The 25550-nt window shown below is 34.7% G+C and overlaps 1 protein-coding gene across 3 annotated transcripts in view; it reads left to right on the top strand.

The window, feature by feature from the left end:
• Nucleotides 1-25550, top strand: part of LOC118189019 (homeobox protein extradenticle-like) — a 675900-nt gene that overhangs the window by 504000 nt on the left and 146350 nt on the right. The window lies entirely within an intron of this gene.

Raw genomic sequence — 25550 nt, 5'->3', positions numbered from 1 at the left:
TACTAGCCTGCCTTAAACTAGTGACCTTAAACTGCACACTGTTTAACAAACCGAATCGTAAAAAGAGCAGGGTCTTTTTGCGACCTTCTCCAAGTCTAGCTAGTATAAGCTTAAGTGATACTATATGTTCTTTGTCTGAAGTTAAATGGTTGATCATTCTGGTTGAGTACTTTTGCCAAACTTTAGAACTTTTAAAAACTTGTTTACTTTTTCTTAAATTATTTTAAAAAGTATTTATTCTGAGAGCAGGATCTGGTGAGGACATTTTGAGGCCGTTTCCTAAACTTGCGAATGTCAAGTTGTAGTTAATTAATTTACACTACTGGCCACCGTAAATGCAACACCCTGAAGGAAGCATGCAAATAACGTGAAATTTACAACATGCATTAGCGGGGGTGAGATATGCAAATGATTAGAATTTCAGCGCAGACGCATATCACGCGCGCCTGTGGCGCCACTTCAAAGCGCTATTTAAGGCTTGGAGTTTTCGACGATTTCAAGTTCGGCAATTGTGTTTTTCTTGTAGTTTAAAAAAAAAAAAAAAAAATTGAATTATGCCTTGTAGTAAACAGCGATCATCGTTTGACAAAGTATTCGAGTTCGACAAAGGAAGGATAGTGGTCTACCGAGAGTGTGGGTTATCTTTCAGGGAAATCGATAGTCGTGTTGGATGAAACTAAACAACTGTAATGCGGATATGTGACTGCTGGATGCAGGAGGGTACGATGTGTTCGATCGCATCCACCTCAGTGCACCACATCACGCGATGTCAGGAACATTGTGCGATTGGCAGTGACGGATCGCTCAGTCACATCACCAACCATAGCACAGCGTATTCAGTCTGTAACGCATCATCCAGTGTCTGCGCGTACCATTCGACGCAGTGGAGTGTCCGCAAGACGTCCATTGCTTGGTCTACCCTTAACGCAGAACCACAGACGTCTCCGCCGCCAATGGTGCGATGTGGACTGCAGAATGGAATGAAATTGTCTTTGCTGACGAGTCACGCTTCTGTCTGCAACACCTTGATAGTCGGATTCGAGTCTGGAGACACCGTGGAGAGAGGATGCTGAACAGCTGCGTTATGCACCGCCACACTGGTCCTGAACCGGGTATTATGGTATGGGGCGCTATTGGATATCACTCTCGCACTCCTCTAATACGCTTTGCGGGTACTTTAAACAGCCAGCGCTACATCTCCGAGGTGTTGGAGCCAGTTGTCCTTCCTTATCTTCAGGGCTTGCCCATAGCCATATTTCAACAGGATAATGCGCGACCACACGTGGCACGCATTGTCCAAGGTTTCTTCATCAATCGCTAGATTGAATCGTTTCCCTGACCGGCTCGCTCTCCGGATCTTTCGCCGTTGATCCATGGTTGCTGAACGATTGACCCAGATTACATCCCAAGCTGCCACACCAAATCAACTTTGGCAACGTGTGGAAACTGCTTTTTCTGCTGTACCCCAAGAACACATCCAAAGTTTCTTTGAATCAATGCCGAGGCGTGTGGCAGCAGTGATCTCCAACAATGGCGGCTACTCTGGCTACTGATTCTGGAAGGAACAACGCTTCACAGAAGTCTATAAATTTAATCATTTGATACTTGGTCAACGTGTTATCTACTAAATAAAATTTGTTGTGATATCTCTTGTCTTTCTTGGTGTTGCAATTTGGGCGGCCGCCAGTGTACTTGCAGTAAGTATGTTTTCTTTCCATTGCTTAGTTGATCATTATGAGTGTATATTTTGCTTATTGTTATTCGGGAAAATTTTAGAGATTTGTTATTTGTAACACTTTCTTGTAAAGATATTTATTCTGAGAGCAAGGTCTTGGTGAAGGAAGCTTTAATCTAAATATATTTTTTGCTGTCATTCTTATTACTAGCTGATATAAATATTCTAATTGTATCTAAAGCCTGATTAATTTATTGCAAGTAAATATATTTTTTCGGACTGAATTTTTTAATCATTCTGAGTATATATTCTGCTTAGTGTTACGTCGATAATTTTTAGAATATATTTATTTTTTATTCAGTTGTAAAAGTATATTTAAGTAATCATTTTTGGATTTTTTAACACGTTGGAAGTAAATACTCTTATTTCTCAAAACAAATATCATTTCTTGATAAAATAAAATTTAAAAAAAAAACTGTTGCCATTTTGTTTGTGACAAATGCTTGTTAATAGATCGAATGAAGTTGGACTGCTACGTCTAAAGTAATCGCACATTTTTTTAAACTAATTAAATACAATGTCTGCGAAGAAGGTAAATTTTCTTTCTTTTCTTTTTTTTTTTTTTTTTTTTTTTTTTTTTTTTGGATAGAATAAGATTATAACAATTGTTTGGCATCGCTGTTATAAGTAATTCGTTTCGAATATGATTTCATGTTGAATTCTGAGGACTTCTCCTATAATTCTTTATCCTAAAACTGTTTCAGATATTAAGATGTTATCAGAGTCGTACTGTGAAGATTAAATTTCATTTTTGTTACATTTTATGACTTCTTTTTTACATTTTTAAAATTTATTTTTGTCATTTTTTGAAATTTTAAGTTTAGGCCGATATTTGAAGTTTTTCAATACTTTTCATTTTTCATTTATTTATTTTCGTAGATAGTTCCTTTGCAATTTCAAGCTGCAGAAGTAACGACGTTTTTGTGCTGGGAGAGCTTTGTTTTTCTTTAACCTTTATTTACAGCTGCTCTCTTAGAAAAAGAGAAATTGTCACAAATCACACATTTGCATGTCCCTGTTTTTATTTTTTTCCCCTCTTTAGTGTTTCCATCCCTTGCGAGAAAGACGGGGGCTCTTCATTTTTTATTCATCTGTTTATTTATTTCATTTTAACGTTTTCTCCCCCTAAAGTGGCTATCGCATTACAATATTTTACGTTTTAGAGCGAGGGTGCTTTTGCATTTGAAGTGAAAAATTGCCGTTACTTAAAATCGGTTTTGGGTTACCTACTGCACTCTTCTTCTTTCTGCAGGATGGAAGATATATTTATATATTAAGTCTCTGTTATTCGCGGATATATATCTGTGGATATATTTTATTTTCATGACCTATTTGTCTCATTTACACCACCCCCTGCGCTTTTTCAAGCTAAATTTTTCGGGTGCACAAATCTTCCTGTTATTGCCACCATAAAGTAATAGTAATAAAAAAGAACTTTACTCTTAGAAATTGTGCAGTTTTTACTTTTTTTCCACGACTGCCGCGGTTGTTACCGTAAAAGGCTTTTTTTATCAACTTCATGCTTTTTAAGATGTGTTTGAATGGCGATTTTTGAGAGCAGTAACGAGGTAAAGATTCCTGAAGAATTGCTATTCTATTGGTTTTCGTACATTACGCACAATTTGGTTTTGTAACACTGCACGTGTATGGATTTTAAGTATTCCGTCACCATTCTTTTGTTACTTAGTAACTGAGGCCTTTGGATTATTAAACCTTAGACTATGTTTTCTAAAAAAAGTGAGTGGTTTTTTTTTTTTTTTTTTTTTTTTTTTTGTGAAAGTTTAAAGGGGGCAATTTGCCCTGAAGGACTATTAATTTCATTTTGTGTATAAAACTTTAAAAGGCTATATCACTTTTCATATTGTTGCCACCATATATTATCGCCGTGTCTTTTATTTAAAGAAATTACATAATGAAGAATTTGCATAAATGTATGCATGTTTCTCGCATTGGGATAAAACAACGGTATCTTAGAGCCATCCAAATTTGAATAGCGATATCTTCCATAGAATATGGGCATCTGGAAGCCCTAATTTGAATTTGAAATTTGTTTTATTATCGATTTCATGTTTTGTAAAACTTTAACGAATTTTGAATTAACAAACTCAACGATTTCAAAGCGAACAATGGCAACTAATAAATAAAGGTAACACACAAAATGTAAAAAAAAAAAAAAAAAAAAAAAAAAGAGAGAGAGAGAGAAGAAAAACACAACCCTTTGGACGTAATTTAAAATCTGAAACCTTTCACTTTTTTTTTTTTTTTTTTTAAATACAAAATAAATGGGAGAACTCAGACAGCAAATAGCCGCCCTGTAATGCTATCGTCTGTTTAATGGCGTTCTCTATACGTCTGCTAAGTTGTACATGGAGGTTAGTTTTATATTAAATGTACAAAAGGAACAAGCCAAAAGTACATTAAAAAAGTATTTAATGTAGAGGCCCCCATGAATTCTTTGTACGGCCTATTAAATTATACACATTTTTTGCTGCACTTCATTTAAACTCATTTACTCGAATTTCATGAGAAACACATCTCTCATTCCATCAGTTATGGTCGCTCTTCGCAGCAAGACAAAAATACATGAAAATTAAAAATACCTTTAATTCATAAAATACAGAAAAACCTAAAACACAAAATACAATTAAAAAAACAACTTCCTCAATTAAAATTAAGAGTTTTTATACATAAACAAGCAATTCGCCCGGCGGGTAGGAAACCAAAATTTTCAATCATAATCATAGGAAATTCAATCAAAATCATAGGAATTTCGATCAAAAATCATAGAAACACATTTTTGTTTTCCTATGATTTTCCAATTTTTGGTAATAATATAATTTAAAAATAATCATTTTAGGAACTTTAGTAACAATGTCTTCGTCGTATTTTACTATTTAATAAAATGAAGTTGTCTTCAGCAAAATCCACATATGTGTTATTTTTGGAAATTCAAATTCCGAGTTTGAGTAGCTACGACAGTCAAATTTGAAGGTACTGAAGTCCGACGGTAGCACTTAGCGTTAAGTAGGAAGTAATATATATCGACCTTGGCCTTGCTAATGGACAGTATTTAAACGACTTCTTTATCAGGTTATCTGATGGCGCGGTGTTTAGTATTTTGTGTGGAATACTAAACACTTTATTGCAGAATTAGAAGAGTAGGAAAATGACACACTTATTGAATGGAACGATTGTTGCAATTGTAACATTAGAATATAACATCTGATGTTACATTCTAACATCTGAGCTCATAAAATTTTATTTTTCCCTTATTTCCTGCCCCTCATGTTTTACGTAAATGAAGAAAATCCTTTAGAAATTTATTTGGAAAATCTGTCATAATGGGACTGTTACGATTTTTTCTTCCTTCACGTTCGTTACGGGGTTCGTGCGGATTTGGAGTGAATAATGCCAACACTACTTGATGGAATATCGAAACATGCTTTATTTAGCCAATATTAATCAGGACAGCTCCAAAATCACGTTTTACAGTCGTAGAAGAACTACTATAAACACGCTGACACAATCAGCGACACAGCCTTCACACTACCAGGCTATAACGGTCGAAACAGCTTCGCTGCAAAGCACCAGAGTAGAGCTCCCGACTCTGCTCGGTCGTTCTCAGAACTCCACGTACTCTCGAGACTCTCCACGCTACAACTCGCGATGCAGTCGACGACACACAGAGCACAGCTCCCGACACTTCGGTTCAGTCGTTCCCCGAGCTTAACACACTCTTTCGAAGATGCACTAACCGCGATACACTAAGAGATTCTTCGGTGCACTCGACGACCCACTCGGCACTCGTTGGCCGGCTGTCAACTCGATCGTCTTCGCACGGACTAACTAGATGAGACACACTAACTGTCTCGCACTCGACGAGGCACACACTAACTGACTGCGGACCAGCAGGGTTTATATAGCTTTCGGCTTGTGTTCGAGAACATTCTGGGCTAAGCCGGTAAGAATTCGTTCCAGAAGGTTCTCCATCCGTCCATGGCATATCGCCAATTTTGTCGCCAAATGGGCAACCCTGCATTCCCTTATCATTTTATGGCAACCCTAAACCTTTTTTGCGGGGAAGCTATCTCACCGCGCCTGGACAATTCGTAACAGTACTCTTATACGCACTTATTATTCTACACTGCAGGTGGAAAAAATCTCATTTCCCATGCTAGAATGTGATGTCAGCTATTTCGGGGTAACACTTTGTCGTATTTTGCAATGCAGGGAGAAAGTTATTTTGATGCGTATTCTGACTGAATTTCACTTACTTTTTTATAGGAATTTGTAATGTGAGTTTTTTTTTTTTTTTTTTTTCGTTACATCTGTGCGTACGGACCGAATAAAGAACTATTTTTTCCAAATTGAATTGTAAAATGGATTCAGAAGGGCTTTTTTCGTGACGTCTGTAGGTACGTCGTACGTATGTATGTATCTCGCATCTCGCATAACTCAAAGATTACCCGTAAAACGTTGAAATTTTGTATAGGGGACTGCTATAACGTCTAGCTGTTACTCTAGGCTACACTAAAGGTTATATAATATATAGAGCCAGTGTCCTTTAAAAAAAAACTGACATGGGCGTCCCTCTCTTTCTGTGTAGTGCCTAATGGCGGATTACGGAACGAAATTGTATGCATTTATATATTGTGATAAGATGGCATAAAGGTTCTTTGTCGAGGGTGAGGGATTTCAGAGTGCCATAGTTTCATATCTGTGGTGAAATCCTGTGCCTTTGTTAATGATTCCGGTTGCAGCCTGGAAGGTCGCTCCAGTGGACAAAGAGGTAAAAGAAGTTTTTTTATCAGGAATTATATATATATACACACACAGACTCTTACCTGGCTCGGTGAAGTCATTCTTTTATTCGTATATATTGGTAAATTGTGCATTTTTTGCTTTAGAAGTGATTGAATTACGTTGGTCTTATGATGTTAAGGTTTTTATGCTTGTAGCTAACCGAATTGTAGTATTTTCAACAGTTTAAAAGTTTATGTAGCGCTAGACCTAACTAGATCGCTATATGTTTACATTAAAACTCTTCGTAGAATAGTTAATTCAGTTGATGTACCAACTGCAGTGTCTTTTTGCACAGTGGGATCGCTCAGTAACATTTTTAGGCGAGAAGCATAATAGTTGCTCATTCTAAACTCTTTTAGAGTTTTTGGTGAGGTCAAATCTTTTTGAAATTCTGACCAATGATTACGAGAGATCTTGTACGCAAGCCAGAATATAATAGGTATGAGAAAATTATAGTTATTTTCAAATCCTGTAAATGCATATTATTTTCTTAATAAAAAATACCTATGAAGTTTGTAAGTATGCTTAACTATATATTTAAACACTATTTGCATGCATGCCGATAGTCGTCATAGATGCTTCGGTAAGGGTGAATTCATTTTATCTAAACATTCTAGCAAGAACTCGGGCCGGGGAGATAACTGATAATATGCAAAAATATTCAAAATAGGAATGGAGATTTTTAAGAAAAATCATGTCGGTAAATAATAGGTGAATGTTAATTCCTGACAGGCTGTGCAGACGTGTCAATTTCATATTTTCCACCCGGAATGGTGTGCGTAAGTGTCACTTCTTCACAGAGATGACGTGTACAGTGTTCAGCACTCATCAAATCCGAAAACTACTCCCGAAAAACGCTTTCCGTTTCTGAAGTTTTAATGCTCCTTCTTACCTTGGATTATTAACCACGTACATATAACTGAACAATATAATAATCGGGCACCTACCGCAAATTAAAATTTGCATAAAATTATGTACTCTTAAATGTGCAGTAAACTTTTAAATTGAATTTCATATTAGTATAATGACTTTGATGTTAAAATACATGAAACGAATTTCGATATTAATAAAACAAATATTTAGTTTGCACGACACAGCAATAAGTCTTCAATTAACTCATTCAGTTAACCATAATTAATTATACGTATAGAAGAATTTAAAGCCAAATGATCATTCTTGTTCATCTGGAGTTTTCAAGCTTTCGTCCTTCTTTGACGTATTGTTGTTTTGATTTTTAATGTTTCGCCATTTTCTGCAAAAGCATTTTTTATAATGTGTGCCATGCTTGCTGTCAGTAGTTAATGTTCCTGTAACAAGTCGTTAGGACTAACTGGCAGAATGCAATTGGGGTGGTCTTCCAACCTTCGATAATCTATGCCTTTTCCAGAAACTTGTCAAAGGGTGTTTGCGCCCTCTTGATTAAAAGCCTGGAATTTCCCCTAATTAAATTCGATCCAGCAACAGCTGAGTCTTATTAGAAACGGCCCTTGTCCCCCCTTATGCGACGAGAAGAGCCGCAAGAGGGCGTTTGTGAGAAATAGCTGGACATTCATGTGTTGAATTTTATGCATCACGTTCTTAATTATTGTTACATCCTACTCCTTACTATGCATCAAACACTGAAATCAATTTTTCTTCTCCAGGGCTATGTTGTAAATGTTTTTTACTGTTAATTTTTGTGCCTTTGAGTGCGTTTGTGATACAGGGTGTTTATAAAGTCCCGGACCCGTTTTGATGTTTAATAACTCATAAAATAATGAAGATCTAAACAAACTTATGGCATTTATTGATGGAGTAACTTATATATTTTCCTTTTCAGATTTGAATAACTTTACTTTTGTAAATATCGTCTGCGCGTGTGGTTAATTTCAGATAATTTCACTTTCCAGTCTAAATATCTGTACTTTTCTAAATATCGTCTGCTTATTAATTGCATTTTTCTCCCTTTTGTTTTTTGCAACTATTGCAATGTTATGTTTACTTTTGATGTGTTTGTTCTAGTACTTTTGTATTTGACTGGTTTATTCTGTATTTGACTAGTTTGTAATCGGAGGTTATGAGTTGACTCATTTTAAAATCTGGAATTTGTTTCCCTGTTTATATTCTTAGCTCTTAGTTAGCTCTGTTTATATTCTTAGTTAGATATAATACTTTTTTCCCCTATCTGTTTTAATGATGGGAGCCTTATGTGGTTACAGTTGGAGAACGTATGTATGTTTCAGCACGAATTTTAGCTTAATAATGAAAAGAATGATAGTGATAGATGGTTTATATTAAGTTTTGTGGTATTCGAAACTTCAGGCATAATACTTTTTACGTAGGGCTTTCGAGTGATGTGAAAAATATTTCAAGTGTTCCTCCATAATAAAAACAAAAAGTTACTAACGTGAGTGCCAAGGGAAATAACTTCTTTCGAACTATTAGAACTTTCGAACTTCGAAGATATTAGTTTGGATTTCCTTTCCGTAGCTAGTCTAATTTATGACGCAAAAATTAATGAAAAGACCGTTCACTGAAACTTAACGAGCCCCGTAGAATTTCATAGTTTTTAAATCCTACTTTCTCCAATTTACTAATCGTATAAAATATTTGAGCTCCAGTGATAGGAGACAGACTTGGTTAGAAGACAGGAGGGGAAAAAAAAAAAAAAAAGATGGGGGGAGGGAGGAGGAAAATGTGATAAAAAATTAAGGGGGTGGGCGGACGAGATCAATTGAGTGAATTTCAGAAGGAGCTGTTAAACAGATCCCCCCTTTTTTTAGCATCCCCACCCCCACGTCTTCCGGTTTTCCGTCTGCAGTTTAATGATACCCAGCTGCCTTCGCCATTATGAATACATTAACACACTTTCTAATGATTTCAGTTCAGTATTTAGAAAAGAGAAGGCGGGAGGGAGATAGACAGACCAGATTCATAGTGAAGTGTGCCTCAAGTATCCCTTTTTTACTCTCTCGTTCTCCCTATTGAGTTTTTTTATATTTGTATATAATAGGCGATACACACATTAAAAAAATTCGTCATTTGCCTATATGATTGATGCTAACTCCTTGATAGAAGAAAGGAGATTCTTTTTTTTAACCGCCCTGTAATGAATATTTTTTTACATGTATATTTTAACGCCTGCAGTTTTTCATTGTTTTTTCCCCCCTCTGCCTTAATTCATTGGGGTTTTTTTAACTCCTCTTCTAAAGAGCGCTTGTAACGGGTAAAAGTTTTTTTTCACTTCTGAATTTTTCCTTTTTATATTATTGGCGCGGGTAAAGATATGCCTAGACCATATAAACCATTGCGAACTTTTTTTGGGGGGAAAAAAAAAAAAAAAAAAAAAGAAGGGATGACCATTTGTCAAGTCTTGAATGAAGTTGTTTTCTGTAGGCAACTTAATGAATTTTAAGCTACACTTTTTTTTTTTTTTTTTTCTTTCGTTCCCTGTTAGAATCACCTTCCTCCTTCTAGTTCTTAAAAGGCGGGAAAAAAAAGGTGACTGTAATATAAAGGGGAAAAAAATGGCTGCACCTTAAATGCCGGATATTTTATCCATGCTTTTAATTTCCTCTCTCATTGCATATTTTTGAATGTGAAAAGCAGTAATATTATTAACTGCGTTTTATTTTCAATTTATTTTTTTAAATGTTCCAAAGTTTTTTTAAAAATTATTATTTTAACAATGTTGTTTTATTTTGACGTTAAAACTATATAGTCATGCGTCGAGGGTGCTGACCACTACACCACGAAGACATGCTGTAATTAAAAATACATTACATACTCCCCCTTTTAAAGGGCAAGTGAGGTTTTTAACCCTTTGGGTACATTTGACGACTTGTCATGCACTTGTTTTGCCTAAGTTATGGCTAATGAATCTTAATTGTTTAAACTAGGACAAAATTAAACATGTACATTCTTGTTCATGGTAAATTCATTGGTATCAGTTATAAGAGTAAATTTCTTTCAGTACTTCAGTGAATGTTGTTTGTGAAAAGTCAACAGAAGAATTTTTTGAAATAAATCCATACCTTAAGGGTTAAGGAACCCAATCGCCAAATCCTGGTGGTGAAGAATCATCATCCACCACCTTTTAGTTCGGGCGCCACTGTAGAGTCATTAACATTTTTTGGAAGCAGGAAGTGTGAAATGAGCAATGGTCTCGCTGGGACTGGAACTACGGACCTCTCGAATACGCGTCGAGCTTGCTGACCACTACACCACGAAGGCATGCTAAGAAGGCGGAAGAAATACCTTATAAAACGTCTTAAACGTGTCTATTATGTGCTACTACTTTACTCCGTCATGGCTATGTCATCCTCTCGCCTTGTCAAATGTTGCCACTGCTCGATTCATAAGGTACTCAATTTATATTCCATGCGCCTCACGCATCATCACTTCTCAGTATGCTGCCATTCGTCAGAATGTAAGATATTCGATTTTAATCTGTCTGCAATTCCTTGAAAAATCGAGTGATTTAAGTAATAAAAAGAATTCTTGATAGAATTATTTAGCTTATCTTTATTTTATTTTTAATAACATATCTAATTTAAATTAAAATAGATTACAGTATGCGTTATTGCTATTAATTAAAAGTGTTTCTAGCACCAATATGTTACATATTTGATAAAAATTTGTAAATTATTTAATACGAAACGCGTGCGTAATCCTAATTATAGGTCTAAAATACTTGGCATCACTAAAGGGAATCTGTTGATGGAGATTCTATTCATTTTCAATCAATGTTGTTTCACGTTGACAACGTACATTTCAGACGAGCATTAATTAAATTTAAGAGCGGAATTTTCTAACGTGCGGCGAAAATATGAATTTGTCTTCTTCTAATACTTTGTACTTTTTTCATTAATAATATTTTTGAGTTTTTCACATAGAACTAGCAAAGTTTTTCTCGGTTGATGAACTCAACTATTAATTCGAGGTATAAATACCATTCTGCTGTTTAACAGTATTCTTTAATCTTGGCTGTCCAAGAATTTTTTCTTAATATAGTATACTGGTTTCAGAATGAAGATTTGTTTGCATATGAAGTCGAATATTTTCGGCAACCTACCGTAAAATCCATATATTGTGTTCTTAATCAAAGTTTTGTCAAATCCTACGCGAGTAAAATGTGAAATTAATCTGCTTCCTTTAAAAAAAAACGTTAAAAAATAGTATTACTGTATAAAATTGATTTTTACAAAAAATTTTTAATATTAATTTGAGTTTCAGCAAAAATTGTACAGTTCCTTACTAGCATTAAAAAGGCCAATTTTCTGTTACCAGAAAGGAATTAATGCAGTGAAATCAAAGGAAGCAAATCACTTTTAAATATCTCTTCTCATTAAATGTGTGGATGTAAGTGAAGCAAGTCAATTCAGTTAAAAAATAAATAAAATCTGAAAGCTTTCAGATTTTGTATTACTCCTAAAGTTTTTTTTTTTTTTTTTTTAACGCTTTGTGTGTCACCTTTATTTATTAAAATCACGTTCTTCGCACTTAAACCGCATAAAATTCAATTCAACAGCAATATCACAAAATATTTAAAAAGAGCATATCTTTTAGAATTTGCGATACAGAGTGTCGTGCGCTGGAAATAATTTTTTTTTTTTTTTTTTTTTTTTTTTTTTTTTTTTCCGTATAGTGTTACCATTGCTCGCTTTCAAGTCTTTGACTTTGTTAATCAAAAATTCGTTGAAGTTTTACAAAATATGAAATAGATAATAAAACTAATTCGCAATTTAAAATTCGGGCATCCAGTTACTCATGTTCGGGTGGAGGATTACGTCATTCAAAACCTGATGGCTGTAAGTACCGTCGTTTTTTCACAGTGCCAGAAACATACATACATTCATGCAGATTATTCATTGTTTAATTTCTTTAAATATAATGCAGGGCTCTAATATTGGGTGGCAACAATTTGAAAAGTGATTCGCTTTTTATAATGAAATGCCACAAAATGTCGATTTGAGACTAATAACTCTTCTGAACCAATGCTTCTTTAGGCTAACAAGATAAAATTTAGCTGTAAACAAATTATATAGAAAGGATTTGTGCATTTTTGAGGGAGTCTTAGATTGATTCGTCTTCTTCATGGAACAAAAGTACCTTGCTATTGAAATTACCTGGATAATTTCAATAATAATACAAGAGAAGCGCGTCAGTTTGTAGTTTAAAATTAAGCAACATTAGCTTTAGATCGATTTTGGCGTTTTAGGTTAAACCTTACTTAATTTTGAAATTAGGTAATATTAGTTTTTTTTTTTTTTTCTTTTTTTTGTTCTTTGAAGATGCGTTTAATACGTAACATCGATATTTTACATTTTTATTATTTCATTTCAAGCAAATCATTTGTTCGGTATCACCCCATTCAACTAATCTAACCCGTGAAAAATATCACGAAATATTGAGTAAAGTGGGCATGATTGTGAACATGCCCACTTTACTAAATAACCGAATCAACAGCGGGATCACGACGTAAGAAAAAAAGCACAAAAACGAAATAAAAATTAAAAATAAATAAATAAATAAATAAAAATTAAAAAAAAAAAAAAAAAACAGCTTGCCTTTGAAAAGCACCGGAAACCAAAAATTAAAGGAATTGACCATATTAAAGACTTAAATAATAATTATATATGTAACATAAATATTTTCCAACGTATATATTTTACACTTTGGTATACTTTTAAAATATCTGAAAGGGGGTTGGTATAGTTGTCGTCTTTAAAATGGTAATATCTAAAATTAAATCACTTTTTCGAGTGCGCTTTCGTTTCAGTTTTGAGACATTTATGTATTTCGTATATTATAGTGAGAAATATAATTTAATGTACAGATTTTGGTTACTGTGTGGTTTGAGATACTATTGTTTGTATTACTTATATACTGGAAAAGATATATAAGATGCCGTTGTCTATATTTTTTCTATAGTTCTATATTGCATATTTTTATATAGTTCTATATTGCATATTTTTTCTAAATTTCTATTCTGTGTATCAACATTCTCAAATAATAATAATGAAAAAAATTTTTAATAAATTAAAAAAAAATCTGAAAGGTTTCAGATTTTAAATTACGTCCAAGGGGGCGTTTTAACGTTTTGTGCGTTACCTTTATTTATTAAATATCATGTTCTTCGCACTTAAACCATAAATTTCAGTTCAATAGCAATGTCCCAAAATAATTTTAAAATGAGCCTATCTTTAGAATTTCCGATACACAGTTCCGCTCGATGGAGATAAAAAGGTTCCCCCCCCCCCGTAGATTGTTGCGATTGCTCGCTTTCAAATCGTTGAGTTTGTTACTCAAAAATTCGTTAAAGTTTTGCAAAATATGAAATCTATAATAAAACAAAGTTTTCGGATTTGTAGTGTAGGTATAAACAGAACGGGTCACGTGCTCTTATAAATATTTCTTTTAAACAGTACTTTCCGTAATTGTAATTTTTTAAGAATTAATTATTGTATCAATTGCTCATGATTTCCATTGAAATAAAATTTGCTTTCAGTGTGAAATATTCAATAATAATGCTAATTATCTTTACTAATGAAGAATCTTCTGTGCCCTGACTCCAAAAGGCATCCGTTTATTAGTACTGCCCTTCGACTATCGCGGTTAACCGTTAATAGGCATTTTGTCATCCCTTCGGATTAAGAAGATCGGAAGCTGTCCTTTGGTAATTTCAGGCAAGTGACTATCTGCGATCTTCATGTAGTGTTCATCCGCTGGGTGAGGTTTGCGCAAGAGCGTGCCGCCATAGATAACGTGCCCATCGTAAAGGGTCTCAGAGGGGGGCATTCATGCAAAACTAGTTAGCGATCGGCTGGGGGGAAAGGGGCGCTTGGGCGTTAGGCAGGGGGGCCCCTTGCCGAGCACAATCCGAGGCCGGTCGATATTGCCAGATGTCTCTTTTGGAGCAAAATACAACGCCGCCCGACTTCGCTGCTATCTCGTTTCCAACAGTAATCGAAGAAGAGGGAGTTGGAGTTATTTTACTTTGCCGAGGATATATTTTTTGATTTAAGTTTTTAATATGGTCATTGTGTTCTTGATAAGTTAGCTCCACTGTGTTTTTTTCTTTTTTGTCTACTGTACTTTTCAAAGGAAGTCCGTTTTTATTTTGCTAGTGCTTATTTTGTTGCCTTTCGTCATGCTGTTGATGCAAACGTTTGATAATGTTTACGTTCGCAATCAGTAAGATTTTGTGATCAGTTTTGCAGATTGAATTAGCTTAATGGTATGATATCGAATGAATGATTCGTTTGGATAGAAGCCGAATGATTTGAAACCGATTATTTATTAAATTTGCGAGAGTGAAATGGCTGGTGCGTAGTTAATACTTCAATGTTTTTCTATTCCTAAAGAACAATACTCCAGAATCTTGATATAGAATTACAAGTAGTCTGCTTTGCATTCCGCTGTCAACGTCTAGGTGATAAACGTTAGACCGTACCTGAAGACGATAAGATCAAACTTTCTATTTTTAATCTAGATTTTTTTTGTTATTTCAAAACAATTTCTGAGTATCCATCAGGATTCTGTGTGTGTGTTTCAAGAGTATATGTCCCGAAGGGATTTATAAAACATCGTATTTATTTGCATATTTATCTCCGTCACGTGTTTTCCCGCTTAATTTTTTCATCGCATTCATTTACAAACTTCTGATAAAATGTAAATATGCAGCAAAATCCATCGTTGAAATAATATCGTTTAGCATTAGAAGGAATAAATAATTTTGACATCTTTCAAATGTGGAATCTTGTAAAACTGATTTGTGTACTCATTGGTGCTTTTTAACCTGCTAAATTCTTCCTTTAGCTCCTTTTCCTCGAAATAAGTAAATACGGTAATCCACATTTCTTAAATTTAAATCCACATTTCTTAAACCTTTTTACAGAAATTCTGTACGTATAACGGAAGAAGGAATTTCCTTGCTAGCTTGTAAAATATTCAGAAGGCTGAATTGGCTCTTCATTTGAAAATAACATGCGACTGCAGCTGCATGAGATTAGAGAGATGTGTGAAACTTAACAAAATAGTGATTGTAATCTATATATATAAAGAAGGATGTGTGTGTGTTTTCTCGCGATTAACTCAGGCGCTACTATAGCTATCGTCACCAAATTTTCTAAAATTCTTTTCTGGGTCTCGGAAAACGTCGTTGTCACCAAAAGGCTAAAATCAGAAGTATTAATTAAAAACTCTGAAAACACTAATTTTCGCAACCATTTTTCCGATTGGCAACAGTCTCGCACGCTGGAGATAAAAATCTGCTTTATTTCGAGACGTGTTGCCACTGCTGGCTTTCAAATCGTAGAGTTTGTTAATAAAAAATTTCGAACTTTTATAATGAAATAAAAATAGTATTGCTAGACATTAAATACTTTATTCTGGATTCCAAAAATTCGGGGAAAGACTTTTCGCATCTTCGTACGACTTTAATCAGCCAAGATATTAATTAAAAACTCCGCAAACACTAATTTTCGCGCTCATTTTTCCGAGTGGCAACAGTTTCGCACGCTGGAGATAAAAATATATGCTTTATTTCGAGACGTGTTGCCACTGCTTGCTTTCAAATCGTAGAGTTTGTTAATAAAAAAATTTTAAGTTTTACAGTGAAATAAAAATAGTATTACTAAACATTAAATTCATTATTCTGGATTCCAAAAATTCGTGGAAAGCTATTTCGACTTTTCGCATCTTAGTACGATTTTAATCAGTCGAGATATTAATTAAAAACTCCGAAAACACTTAAGTTTCGCACTCATTTTTCCGAGTGGCAACAGTCTCGCGCGTTGGATGTAAAAATTTTTGTTTTGAAAAGTGTTGCTACTGTTCTCACGGACTGGAGGAAACGGCGTTCGCCAAAGTCCTCACCTCCTTTCTTCTTGCTCAAAAGCAAGATTGCTACAGAATTGAAAAGTGTTGCTTCTGTTCGCTTTCAAATCGTAAAGTTTGTTAATAAAAAATTTGTATGTTTTACGAAATCCAAACATATAAAGAAAAATGTATGTTTGTGTGATTCTTTGTTCGCGGTATTGATTTCTGATTCATTTTTGGCCGCATTTAATCGATTGAAATTGAATATAGGTGAAATATTGGATGGAACTTGAGCTTTTACGACCGTTTGATTAGAAAGACGAAAATCATTGAAAACTGCATTCCGTTGTTGGTGATAATGAGAAAAAGTTAGTTTATTTTTCTATCGAAATTTTTTATGTGGGTTCCATATCGCACCAGAGTGAAAAATGTACGACTATGAATTGTATTTTTCCCATCGTTATTAGAGGAGGATTACAGTGGTATCGTTCCCTGTGTTGTAGTACTTTCAATTTAACTTAACTGGCAATGAAGAATTAATTCTGCTAGTATAGTATATAACTGAAAATGTGTTTTGAATACAATCTAGGCTCATCATAGAAACGTGTGCAATTAATTTTCCTATGGGATTTTCATTGTTCCGGCCATCTTTGCTGAATCGTTAAAAATTAGGTTCTTGTTTATTATACCAAACCTTTAACGATGATAACGTTTTACAAATTGTCAAGTCTGTCATCCTCGCCCATGGCACTGTTCGAATAGGCTTCGTCATAGATACGAGAACATCTGTTTTGAAGGCTTTTGCGTTTCGTATTTTAATTATAATTAAAATTAATAGTAATAAACGAAATAAATATTAATAAACGGACTTCGTGCTTCACCTTAAAGAAGCTGGGCTTAAGATACAGAATGGGATGTTATTTGAGTAATTGAGATACTTTCGTTGTAAGGCGTTGTTTACTTTTAAAACAAATTTCAGTGTAAATTATTTAGTTCTCATTTATCTGTAACTGTAATTGGTTGCTGCGGTAGAGCCTAAAATTAACGTGAGAAAATGTAAGGGAAAATAAAAATGCATCTCCGATGACATAGCTTAAATTACACTATCCAAAAGTGACTCAAAGAACGTGGAAGAGCTGCTAACCTTGATTTTATTCAAACCCCTATGAAAGCTTTCTCGTAACGTGACTAAGTAATTAAATGCTGTAAATGACCCGCATTGTCTCACCGTCTTCATTAATTAAAACTCCTCATTTAGCCGAAGATATGCCATTCTTCCTCCAAACATTATTCAGTGCACAAATAACCTTGTAATTTGCACCGTCTTGGAAGTCCAGTCGTTCCGCTCTTCATACTTTCGATTTTTCTATCCTGCCATCTCATTTTAACCCATTCATTCGCTCTTCCTCGCTCTGGAATGGTCGTTGGGGTAGCTCATTCCTTCTAGATAAACCAAAGCTATGTGTCGTAAATATAGATATACGCAGTTCTTGATCAAATACTGTAGGGAGAAACGAAGTAGTTATATTACATGGATGCTACAAATGTCTGAAAGCGATATTCTGTCGTTCGACCGTTTCTTAAGTAGACGAAATTAGCAAATATTCTGAACTTTTTATAGAAACGTGTCTATAATTCCACATGGAAAAAATGCATTTTCTAACTCTACACGTAACGCATAACGCACACTGCATAACTCTACACGTAACGCAGCGACTATCCGAAAGGATATTCATGACATTCATAGATATATAAAGTATATATCGATGTTATATTTTTTTAATCCATTATTACCTCTTTGTACGAAGTAAAGAAAGAATTGTAATCGCGAAAATTTTCGGGTATCATATTTCAACGAAAATAACCTTTTTGACCGCCCTCAAGTTCATTTGAACGACTTTTTTTTTTTTTTTTTTTTTTTTTTTTTTTTTTGCGTGATGTATCTAAGTATGCACAGATTAACTTTTTTTTTCCCAAAATGTATAATTAAATGGATTTAAAATGGATTCAGAGATTGTTTCGTGACGTCTGTATCCCGTACGTACATACGTATGTATGTATGTATTTATCTCTCATAACTCAAAAATGAGCAGCCATAGAACGCTGAAATTTTGCATATGGGACTGCTATAACATTTAGTTGTGCACCGCTCTTCTTCGTTCAAATCGGCGGCCCCAAACATATTTATATATATATTCACACCCTATTACCCGGCTCGGTGACTTTTTTATTCTTACGTTGTGGTAAATTGTGCGTTTGTTAGTCCAAAGGGGCTTTGTCCCTGAAGGACCGCTATCGAATGCAATTTAACGATATTTTTGCGCGACTTCTGTACGTAAGGACAGAATAAAGGACTCTTTTTTTGTTCCAAACTGGGTTCCAAAAAGAATTATTCGTGACGTCTGTACGTACGTACGTGGGTATCTCGCATAACTCAAAAACGTATAGCTTCAGAACGTTGAAATTTTGTATATAGGACTGCTATTATAACATGAAGTTGGTCACCTCCCTTTTTGGTTGCAATCGGCCGCGCCAAAAATATATAAGTATATATGTATATACTAAATGGAACTTTTAAATTGGTGCTCCAATTCCATTGTACAATTAAAATTCAACGTAAATACCAGCTTTATCTTTCAGTTTTCATAAATGTGTGAGAATAAACTCGACTGGAATGAGTTCAGCAGTCACACAGGTGGTACGTCAGATCAAAATAATGAGAATCATTTCTTTCAGTTTATCGACAGAATTTGAAATTTGATCAGTGAAGCTGGACTGTCATGAGAGTGAGATGATGGTCCACCTGGAAATCTCGCTGTCAAGTTACTCACTGGTAACGAGTACAGAATAGTACAGGACATCACCACATCACCTCGTAGAGGTCCGTTAAGTTGTCCTGTTGGAAAGAATAAGCCAAGCGTCGTCTTACAGCAGTCTTCAACAATGAATGCAACAACAAACGTACTGCTTGCTGTTGCATTCACTGTACCCTGTTTTGGAATAAGCTCACATTCTAAATGGATTTCAGACTTTTTGTCAGTTTGTGACCTTATGGTAGTTTTGTATCATCTCAGGTACAGTCTTCAAATTATATTGGATTTAAGGCTCGACTAAGCCAGTCTGATCTTAAGCTGCGTTCAGACGACGGTATAAAGGGCATAAATGGTTTAAGCCGAGCTGCGTTGCCAGACAGTTAGTCTGTGTTACGTCACGAGCTTTTGGCATAAAGTTCGAAGTTTTCAACTTTATGCCAACTTGGAATAAGCGTCGACCAATCAGAGCGAACGCGCGAAACCTGAATAGGAAAACAGACAGTACCTCCTAGAAAACTGAAACAGAGCGGGAAAACTGTAGACATAATCCAACGCATGCGCAAATTTAGCTTCTGTGAGTGGCTTAGACTCTGTGTCGCAGGTGTAAACGTAACTCTCGAATTTTATTCCTTGTGGCTATGCCTCTGTGACATTTACGTCGCCTTCTAAACGCAGCCTTAAGCACAAAATTCTTTCATAAGCCTCCAATGCTTACTAAAGACAAATCTATAAGAAGTGCCTATATTTTGTACGGAAGAAAGACTGGATTTTGATTTATAGGATGATTTTAAATCTCGGGCTTTAGGCTCGATCTTGTCATTTAAACATTAATTAGGTCGTGCTGAATTCTGCTTTTGTAAGAATCGCAGTATATTTTGTTTCGTGAAGATCGAATGCTGTTTACAAATTATTGACAATTTCCAGTATGGGGGCATTTTTTACCCATCCTTGCAGTATTTTGTATGATAAAAATTTTCCTTATGTCCTGTTTTTTGTTATAGTTGTTCTGGAAAATAAATATAGATTGCTGTTTAGTTTGTTGACGAACTGTATTTCTGATTCTTTCCCGTTCATGGTGGGTTTACTTCTTGGAAGAACTCGAGCGCCTTTCCTTCGTCGAATAGTGATTAAATTACTACCGAATTTCCATCAGACTTCTGCTTATGTGATATTAATGACAAGAATCGCATCATTAATACACGTATCATGTTCCGCGCTCCTTTTTAAATAAATAACAGAATCGGTTGAAGGAACGAGCGGTTGTGATAGAATATATTCTTGAAATGGATTTCGTACTCGCCAAAAAATACATTAGTAGATTTCTTTTATTTTTTTATAAATAAAGCGGTGGGCGAAGCGAGAAAGAGAACAATAATTTTGAACTGAAGCAAGGGTGGGGGGGGGTAGGGCTTGGTATAACCACTTAGATGAGCATTATGAACAGCATCCAGAGAGGAACCTTTGTTCATTACGTACTCGAGAAAATGACATTCCAGCGCTTATGCGCAATCATACATTGCACAAGCATGCAAATCTCGTGAAGCTGTGTTCCGTCCTCCCCCCATCTAACCCTCCGCCTTCTTCGAAATCAAATAATGCCTTAAGCTCTCCTTATATTGAAAGCTATAAACTTCTAGAACGTTATGTAGTTGCCTAAATAAAATAAGCATAAAAAAAAAGAGATTGGAAATAATAACCCCTAAAGCTATAGGTGGGGGAGTTGGAGGCATCTCTTATGCGTATTGAAGAAATATAACGAGATAGGAACTGTGGTTAAGCATCGCTGCTGTTGTTTTTGTTTATTTAGCCATATGCCTTCGTTCACAGCATTTACCTCCGCAAATAAGACTCCGATCGTTCCGCCCCACCCTTTCGCCCCCCCTTTTTTTTTAAGAAGAAATAAATAAATAAGAAAAAGAAAGCTTATTGGAAAAAGATCGACCGTATTAACATCGGTAGCTGAGAATCTAAATTTTATTTGTTTCCTTTATTTATTTATTTATATATCTGCGTAGTACAACTTGTTGGCCCCCTGAAAACGTTAATGCTTCAAAAGTCTCGCTGGGGCGTGATTATGCTTTTTTGTTTGTTTGTTTATTTATTAAAAAAGGAAACAAAAACATTTATGTAAATATATATATGCGTCTTTTTGTTATTATTTCCTTTTTTCCGTTTTTCCTTCGCGTTGTTGTTTTGGCGCCCGGACCGCAGGTAAGGTAGCGAAAGGTTTATTTAAAATGCAAAAGAAATTTGCATGCAAATGACTGCGGGCGCTGGCAAGAAGGAACTGGGGAGGCTCTTTGCCATTAAAATCTAATCAGGAAGCCGACCGTTGCGTGGTGCCGTTTTTTGAGGCTGGGTAAAAAGTGCTCATCAATAGCTTAATGCCAACGGATAAACAGGAGTAGATTTGGCTTCTGTTTGTCAGTCGGGTGGTATTATGTTCTTAAATTCAGCTGAAAATCTGTATTGTTAGCTAGCAAGTTGTGTGTCAGCGTTAAAATTCGTTGATCAGTTGACTTCTAAGTCTTGAAACATAAGGCTGGGACACTCAGTTTTGCATTTATTCAATCAGAAGACAAAGCGTGACCTATCATTTTCTTGATAAGGGCCAACAGCGGCCGAGCGGTAAAGTCGCTGAACGCTAGTAGTTCGGTCCGAGGTTCGAATCTCGTGAGGATTCCTAAAAAACACAGCTCCGCTGGAAGCGAAGTCCCGCCTAGCTACAAAAACGATGTACCGTCTACGCGGGATTTTTTGAAACCTCGCCGAAAGTGCTTCGGCTGCAGCTCTGTCCCAGGTAGATATCAACCAATCGGACAAAAGTTCTGCTTCTGAAAGATCACGGGATACCAATCTGAGGGATAATCGATTACTGTTTGTGTTTCAAGTCTGTTTAGTAAGTAAAAATGGTAACCTAGATACGTAGGTTTCGTGGAAATGTGCGGGTTCTGACAATTGTCCCTTTCGACGTCCAGTAACTCGTAGCGGAAACATGTGTGATTGGGACTTAACGTGTATATGAACTAGTTTTCCGTATAAAGTTCCCCACGAAGGCTTCCCTCCCCTTAGATAGATAACCCTCAAGGCTTTGCCATACTCACATACACCAACACCATTTTCTTGACAGTTGCAGGGGCGTAGCTAGGGTTTCAAGCGCCCGGGAACTATTGAAGAATTTGCGCCCCTTTCTGTGTGCCAAGAATGGAAAACATTTCATTAGAAAATTTCGTAGCATCAATTTGGCGCCCCTTGGATGCTGCGCCCGGGGACAGATGTCCCCCCTTGCCCCACCCTAGCTACGCCACTGGATAGTTGGTAGCTGAGAACAGCCAAGGGTACGTGGGCTTTATCGTGGGGTCAACGGTTATTGTGCTTAGACTGCAACTTTCTGTGAATGTAATGTTTTTTGGGGGTACCTCTTGAGAATTAGAGCTCAAGTAGATCTGTAAAAATGAATAAGTTCCACATGTGACGACGTAATGCTTCTTCTGATATCTTTCTGTGATGATTACTTGTGTGAAATGTTGTTTATAGAAGTAACTGGCAACATGAAAGCTAATAAGTCTTTTATGTGTACCACAAATATGAGGAGAAGAGAGGAAATAATTTTCTTGGACAGGAAATAATCAAGAAAGTGCTGAATAACGCTTTGTGTTCTAATCTGTCAAATGCAGAAGAGAAAAGGTTTTTCGGTGATTAATTTAAATCTGTTTGTGAAATGCTCGCTAAAATCATATCAGAAATGGTGAGAGAAAAAGAAATTTGTAGAATAATAAATAAGATCAAAGTCTGTGGGTTTTTAATCACTGTAATAAACTTTGTAAACTTCGGCTTTAAAAACTTGGAAAATGAAGTTCCAAAGTAAACAATGATAGATGAAAACTGATGTTTGTTTTAACTTTTGATCATTATTAATGATTTCTGAATGTTCTTATAGAAATATTTAATGGGATTCTGTTTGCTTTATTTTGAATAATAACGTTGAATTTACTTAGATTTGAGTGTAATTATTTGGAAGATTAGGATTCATAAATGGGGACGTTAGGAACTTGGCGAATTTCTTGGAAAATTAATTAACTTAATTTTCAGGAAGTCTGCAAATAAGTTTTCGGCAAAACTAAATAAAACTATATTAGCTCATGAGAGTATCTGGAAAGCCTGACTTTTGTTCCATAGCACTCCTGAATTTTCTTGTAATACATTTTCAGGCTAGAAATGAGTATTTTCTTGTATTCACAGAATTATGGCCGTGAAAACACTCAAAATCGTTTTGGGAAGCAAAAAAACTTTTAACCGTGAAGAGTAACTGTGTTATTTTAAGGCTTTCTAAAATAATCACAGTGGTTAACTGTGTATTTTACTGACTTTGCATGTGCAGTCCAGATTGTTTTTCCCCATTCCCAGTAGTCTGATCCAAGTAGTTTTTTTTTTTTTTTTTTTTAAAGTTTCCATTTGCTTTTTCGCACTAACTGTTTCAGTTTCTTCTTTAGAATTATTACCATATGTAACATAATTGTACAGCATAACATATACCTTTTTTTAATCAGATTTATTTATGTTGATATAGCTTATATGTTCTTTTTTTAATAAAAATGTATTATTCTTACCACGGTGTGAAGAAGTGGCCGATTTACTTTTATTTCTTTTAACATCACTACATTTATTTCTGTATAATGTATTCTTTTCAAAATGGCTGACACGAAAAGATATCTCATTTAAATCGCATAAATAATTCTCATCATTACTAACTAATTTCAATGATTTTCTCCTCTTTTTGCATGATTCTTTTGCTTTTTGATTCAGGAAAAGATCATAGAACAAAATATATGAATAGCAAGGCAATAAAAGAGAAGTTTTACAAAAGAAGGTTATAAGCGGGGCTGATTGTTTGATGAGACTATTTGTGAACTTAATGTGCTTGTTTTTAAACACTTTGTAAACGACACTCTTCAGACAAAATGAAAATGCATACTAAAGTGAAATGGTTCAGTAACAAAACAGTGTTAAGTTTTATGTGTTGTTAGGAACAAGTAATATTAAAAAAATAATAATAATTGAAGTTAATTTCTACTTAGGTCAACAAAGAAAAAAATTTTTTTTGTTACTTTTTATTAACATTTTTTCGTTTCTAATTTATGAAGCTGATGGTAGTCTATAATTTCTCATTCTTTCCATCTCTTGTAATGCTTCGTTATTGCAAGTAACCTTTCCAATGAGTTTTGAGCAGTCAAGTTCTTCAATTAGTATTCCATCTAACGATTTCACACGACTCGAGACGACATATTCTTGACCTGCTGACAAAAGTTTTCTTCCTAAATATATTACTGCATAATCTAGTGCTATTTATTTATTTTAATAAGCAAGGGACATTTTAAAGGGTTGTATTTTAAAAATATATTATTATCACGTTAACATAGAAATATAGCGAGAATTTTCGCTACCTAATGGGACATTGACATCCGCTCCATCTAAACTCATACAATTCTTTAATTCCATACACTTTAAAAATCTTTAGAACTCTGTCTTACTGTTGCCACTTATTTTTGTTAAATATTACAATCCCATTGATCGCAGTCACGTACTATTATTTAAAGGTTTAAAAGCTCTTTGTAAATGATTTCTTGATAAGCAGCGATTTTTGAGACACTTTTTTTATGTTTATTTAAACAATTTAAAAAAAAAAAAAAAAAAAAAAAAAAAAAAAAAAAAAAAAAAAACTACCTAATACTTTTAGTAATATGAGTAATGTTAAACCTAAACTGAAATTTAAAACATTTTTCAAACTTCCCTTTGTTATTTAGTTCGTGAAATGTTGAAGTTAGTAATTGCCATTGCAATTTTCAGCTTCTAAAAGAAATCGTGTAATTTGTCAGAAAAGTAATAGTTATTTCGTCTAAATTTTATATGACAAAAAACATTTGAAAGGTATTTTTAATGCAAGTTCCGAATTTCCATTGTTAATTTTTAGTAAATAATAGTAAATTAATTTAATAGTTTAAATTCATTTTTTAAATTAAATGTTTAATAAATTTATACTGCGTTGATAAGATAATTCATTATTTAACATAATTTTTTATTAAAATGTAAATGTAATAATATCGCGATTAATTTACAACAATTTTTTGGCTCTAAAGTTACCAAAAAAAAAAAAAAAATGCGGCGTTATGATGTTACATTTGAAATGTGGCGCTCGGCGTGAGAGATATATTCACGAAGAGTATGAAGTTTTTGAACTATATTAAACGGCATGTAAAATCAAATGTAAATTGGCAACACCTTACGGTACTTCCCTCTTCTTTAACGAAATATAATTAACCCAAAGGGCTATTAATTTCGTTTTGGCATTTTGCGTTGGTTCACTATAAATGTTGGTTCACTTTTCAAATTGTTGCCAC

This window comes from Stegodyphus dumicola, chromosome 10 (assembly GCF_044657685.1).
Source record: "Stegodyphus dumicola isolate Sdum_Otavi_A_Nest chromosome 10, ASM4465768v1".
In the NCBI taxonomy this organism is placed as follows: domain Eukaryota; kingdom Metazoa; phylum Arthropoda; class Arachnida; order Araneae; family Eresidae; genus Stegodyphus; species Stegodyphus dumicola.
This window is presented reverse-complemented; position numbering and strand designations above follow the sequence as displayed.